Source organism: Pinus tabuliformis, chromosome 2_2, assembly GCF_031772625.1.
Source record: "Pinus tabuliformis cultivar Carrire ecotype Pingquan chromosome 2_2, CPIR1, whole genome shotgun sequence".
Lineage (NCBI taxonomy): Eukaryota > Viridiplantae > Streptophyta > Pinopsida > Pinales > Pinaceae > Pinus > Pinus tabuliformis.
The window spans coordinates 1,070,500,422-1,070,506,276 of NC_142300.1; positions in this window are offsets into that span (position 1 = coordinate 1,070,500,422).

Consider the following 5,855-nt stretch of genomic DNA (forward strand, 5'->3'; position numbering starts at 1 on the left):
GTTTGTGCTACCAAGGAAGACCAGGATTGGATAGAGTTTTTGATATCCGTGGCTTTGTTGATGCAAACTGGACTGGAGGTTTGGATCAGAGAAGATCTACAAGTGGGTTTGTGTTTAACCTATTTGGAGGAGAAGTCAGTTGGATGAGTAAGAAACAATCTGTAGTGGCACTATCAACTACAAAGGTAGAATACATGACAGGCACTCATGCAAGCAAGGAAGACATTTGGCTGCAGAGATTGTGTTCAAGTACGGGGTTAGTATAGGGAGCTATAAGAATAGACCGTGACAGCCAAAGTGCAATTTTCTTAGGAAAGAACCCTGCTTATCAATCAAAGAGAAAGCACATTGATGTTCAGTATCACTTTGTGAGGGATATGATAGAAGACAAAAAGGTGTTGCTGGTAAAGGTGGACACTTTGAAGAAGACTGCAGATGCATTGACAAAATTTGTCAGCTCTGAGAAGTTCTCTTGGTGTATAGAAACAGTGGGCATTTCAGGGCTAAAAAAATGACTAAGCTCTCCTGTGGCCCCTTGTGGAAAGAAAACAACAAGTGGGAGAATGTTGGGTTGTGTTATATTCTTTCCACGACTAGCCTACGTAGTGAACCAAGGGGTTAGAGGGGGGGTGGAGCCCCCCCTTTGCTGTGTCGATTGCGTAGCAGGGGGTTTGAGGGGGGTGTGTAGCCCCCCTCTACGAGGAAATTTTTTTTTTGGACCCTATATTAGGTTGGGTGAACCTACCTATGGTTTTCGGTCCATGGTTTTGGACGCGATGGTTTTTCGGTCCAAGGCATTGGATGCTTTGACATGTATAAATATGTATTGTAACATTGAAAGGAATATAATGAAAAATCAAGCTGGTAGTCCCAGTTTTGGGATCCACAGGAAAATCTTTGTGTATATGTGTTTCATGTGTTATGCTCTCACATTGTTTATTTTCTGTGTTTTAAAATTCGTATGCAGGTAACTTTTGTACAAGGTTAAAACCTACAAATTTGAAGAAATACTTGTTTTGTGTTCCTTTTGGGACTCTGCTAGGCCATGTTGTTTGTAGACAGGGACTGATGGTAGATCACGTGAAGATCACAGTGATACTTAACTTGGAGGCGCCAAGGAGTGCGAAACAGTTGTGTGCAACCTTAACGCATATGGGTATTACAAGAATTTTATCAGGGGCTATGCCCAGATCACCACGCTTATGGAGAAGTTTTTGAAAAAGGATGTCACGTTCTGTTGGAATGAGGACTATAAGAAAAGTTTGGATGTATTGAAAGAGAAAATGGTCGTTGCGCTGATTTTAGTGTTCTCAGATTGGAAGAAGGAGTTTCACGTACATGTAGATGCATCATGTATAACACTAGGAGAAGTACTAACGCAGGCTGGTAGAGGAGAGTTGGACCATCCTATAGAATTCACGAGCAGGAGGTTATCCAAGGTTGAGAAGAACTATTCCACCACCGAGCCCAAAGGGTATATGCGCTCCAGAGATTTAGACACTATTTGCTGGGTGGACATTTGAAGATCTATACGGATCATTATGCAATGAAATACCTCGTCAATAAGAATGTGTTGGTTGGGAGGATCTTTAGGTGGTTGTTATTGTTCCAGGAGTATGATTTTGAGGTTATTGTGAAGCTTGGATGACTGAACGTAGGACCAGACCATCTGCATACATTGAAATGGGGGAAGAGCTGACTAATTTGGAGGAGGGATTACCTGACACACAACTATTTGCAGTGCGCATCATGGACGGTAATTTTTAAGACTTCACACACTTCCCAATGACAAGAACTGCCCTAGAAGGTTACACTGTCCAACAAAAAAAGGAGTTTGTGGTGCGCGCGGCTTGTCATTTCCAGACATCTGTACAAAATGGGGTGAGATTAAGTATTACAAAAATATGCACTAGAGTTTGAAAGGAGAAGTATCCTCACAAACGCTCATGGGGGCATCGTGGGAGGCCATTATGGGGGAAGAGCGACCACACAGAAGATTCTATGCGTAGGGTTGTGGTGGTCAACCCTCCATCAAGATTCAAAAGCTTACTGTAAGGCATGTGATGTATGTCAAAGGACTAGAAAGCCATCACAGAGAGATGAACTACCTCTAAACCCATAGATGATATTACAACCCTTTGAGAAATGGGCAATAGATTTTGTGGGACCCATTCAGCCCCAAGGGAAGAAGACAGGAGTGTGGTACATTACCACCACAACTGAGTATTTGAATCGATGGGTGGAGGCATGGCTTGTGAATGAATAAATAGGCATGACCACTGCAAAGATTCTCTTTGAGTATGTACTGACATGATTTGGGTGTCTAAAGATTCTGATGAGCGATCGCGGTAAGCACTCTCTGAATGAGACGATCAGTGCGCTAACGAAGGAATTTCAAGTATATCACCAAAAGAGCACGCCTTATCACCCACAGGCTAATGGGATGGTGGAAGCATTCAATAAGTATTGGAGAATGCGCTGACCAAGGTTTGTAACACCCAGTGAAGTGATTGGGACCTGCACATACCCAAAGTACTATGGGCCTATCAGACGATATGCAAAACGTTGACTGGACAGACACCCTTTAGGCTTGTATATGGTGTTGAAGTAGTGATGCCCATGGAATACATTGTGCCTAGTCTGCACATAGCGGCACTCATGGGTATGACGGGTCATGGAGCTCTGGAAGATAGGCTCGCACAACTGGATGAGCTTGAGGAAGAGGTATTTCTAGCCAGATTTCACCAAGAGGCCCAAAAGCAGCATGAAAATTCATGGCATGATCAACACATTAATTTGTGCACCTTTAAAGTAAACGATATGGTTTTGTTATATGACAACAAGTTTAATAAATTTCCAGGGAAATTCATAATGCACTGGTTAGGGCCATATGTCATTAAGGAAATTACCAACGGTGGAACGGTACAGTTGGTCAAATTGAATGGAGATCCCTTCCCAGGAAAGGTGAATGGTGGTTGATTGAAGCCATATACCGGTGATCAGGCCAAGTGACTATATGAGGGTAGCATAGTCTTAGCACTCCAGGCAGCTGAAAGGAGGCACAAGACTATAAACTACACTACCTGGGTTGGGAAGTTGCACGATTGGAGGATTGTGCGAAGTGGATAAATGTCATAAGGTTCACGATAGCGCGAAGGGAGCTACGCTACCCAGGGAGAAATTGTGTAGGTCGGCTGGAAAGTGACCAAAGTCACTGTTCATGAAAATATGGCAGAAGTGAGGCCAAATGGAGTGGGCCACCGGCATTTAAGACAAAATTTATGGCTTAGATCGTTGAAAATCTATCGCCAATCTAGCATTAATGAACCAATTTTGGGGGGACCAGTCAGATTTGAATTCAGAATGCCCTATAAATCACAAGTGGTTGTCTAGCGAAAAACACTTGGCATTTTGTGAATTGAGTTGTTGCGCTCTCAAGTGAACATGAACTATGAATTCTTTCAAGATCTGGTAGCGAGTTCGGTGTTTGAACAATTGTCAAAGGAGACAAAATCACTAGTAAATAGGATCATGTCGACACACACAAAAGCTATGAACACCAAAGGAGTGGTAGCCGAGGAGAATGTGTAGGAAATTGATATGGGGACCGAAGTAGTTGCCCCAGAAGTGGCTGAAGTATTGGTTGAGGTCCCTAAATCCCTGAGAACACCAAGACCAAAGCCAACCCCAACCAAGGAGACCATGAAATACAAGAAGAGAAAGCAGCCTACCATACTGGTGTGCATGTCGCTAAGACAAAACCCACCAAATCCCACTACCCAGGAGAAAGGCAAGGCCATAAACCTAGAGGCACAAGAGGAGGATATGGAAGACATCCCCATGGATGATGCGGATGTGGGAGTGTAAATAGAGGAGGTTGAAGCCCAGGGTGCAAACCCTATCACACGATTTCTGGAGTATGTCCCTCTGCACAAGCCTAAATCCAAGGTCCCAAAGGACATTGATGAAAGTAAGACTCCCTTGCAAACCCCTCTGCTACCAGATGAAATCACTTTTGATGGTCCGCATTTGGCATGAGTGCCGATTTTGAAGCTCAAAGACTGGGAAATGGCAGACCATGAGAAGTTCTAGCACCTTACGACCGAATAGTTGATGTGCCACATCATAGACACGAATACAGGGATGACTGCACTAGAGCCGTGGAAGTGGCTTAGAGGAGTAGAGAAGGCAGGATTACTCAACTTGCTCTGGGTGCCGCACTATAACACACCCCCGTGATAGTTTTGGTCATCAAGCAGCTGTTGTGCTTGGTGCATGATGGGTGTCTGTGGCTGGACGAGCCAATACCCATCACTGATATGTTGATTCACAGAATAACGTGCCTGCTGTATACAGGCAAAAATCCAGATATGATATTTGGTGGTGAGGGTGGCGAGTAATCACTCACAAAATCAATGAAAGAGAAGTTCCAACTAGTGAAGAAGCCGCATGGGTACGCTATCTCCAGCATTTGCGAGCCCGCTGTGAAGGTGGCAACGTAGATCCTTGTAGGGAAGGTGATGTGGAAGTGTTGCGCCGACGAGGTGTCGACGCTTGTCGTCGCGCTCGCATAGCAGTGTGTGGAAGGAGTCTAGTTTAACAAGTCAAACTACCTTCGCAGAGAGTTCCGGGCGAACTACCACGAAGTGCAAGAACAAAGAAAGTCCTTCCACTACACGTGGCTCTCTCTATCGATCGTGCTCGTAGCGTGGGAGCTACCAGAGGAGAGCCAATTCCCCTTGGTCACACCTGAACTTCCTGAAGCAATGAAGTATTATTCGTTATGGGTGACGAAAGACGCGGAGCACATTCGGGATAGCAAGATCTTTTGGATCTTGGTGGAAATGAATATCAGGATGGCTATCAATCACAAGCCGCAATTGTCTCCCACAGTATACACTAACCTGCAGAACTATGCCAAGTTTAAGGCTAATTTCCATTGGATTTCAATAAGGGTGCGGAATGACCTTGCGCAGAAGTGGTACGATTTTTCATACCTAGCCATAGATGATGTCATCAATGCAATGTTCAATAAATAGTCGACAAAGTGGCACACCACCATGGACTTAGCAGTGGGTGGAATCAATTCCACTGCAAAAAAGAAGAAGGAAGAGGCCAAGCTAAAGATGGCACAGTTGGTCAAAAAGAGGAAGGAGGTGGCCGTTGAGAAGGCCCAGGAAGAACAGATAAGAAAGGAGGCAGGAAAACAGACAGGTGGCGTAGAGTGGGGCCCTGACAAAGGTGCACAGTCACCTTCACCTGAGACTGAAGAGGAGGACATAAATCAACACGACGCAGACCCTCAGGAGACGTTTGCCTGCATTAAGCACCCAAGAGAGCTAGACAAGGGAGGGTCCAGAAAGAAATCCAAGGCAACTAAGACCTCGCTGGACCCTATCACATTGACAGAGGGTGACCTACATGACATCGGTGACATAGTATGAGATGTCACTACAGACGTGCTGCACCAATTCGAAAAACAACAGTTGATCATCCTAGGGGCCATCCAAACTAGACTACAGGAGTTGTATACCCGTGAGTCGCAAGTTGGTATGGTGTCTACCAGCTTGGCTATCGGCACATTAGAAGCTGCCGATATGATGCGCACGAAGGCTTCCAGTGCGCTAGTGCTGCTAGATGGAGCACTCACAACATAAAATGAGGCTGGTAGGCCCACAGTTGCCTTGAAGCGAGTGAGATTGAACTTGGTAGCACTCCTGCGTGAAGCACTCCACCTCTTACAGGATGGAGTAATTGAAAAGCTGAGGGCCCGTGAGCATCGCACCCTCAAGGTGATCAATGAACATAAGATAAACAACGAGTAGATTTCCCTGCAAAGGAATGTTTCCATTGCC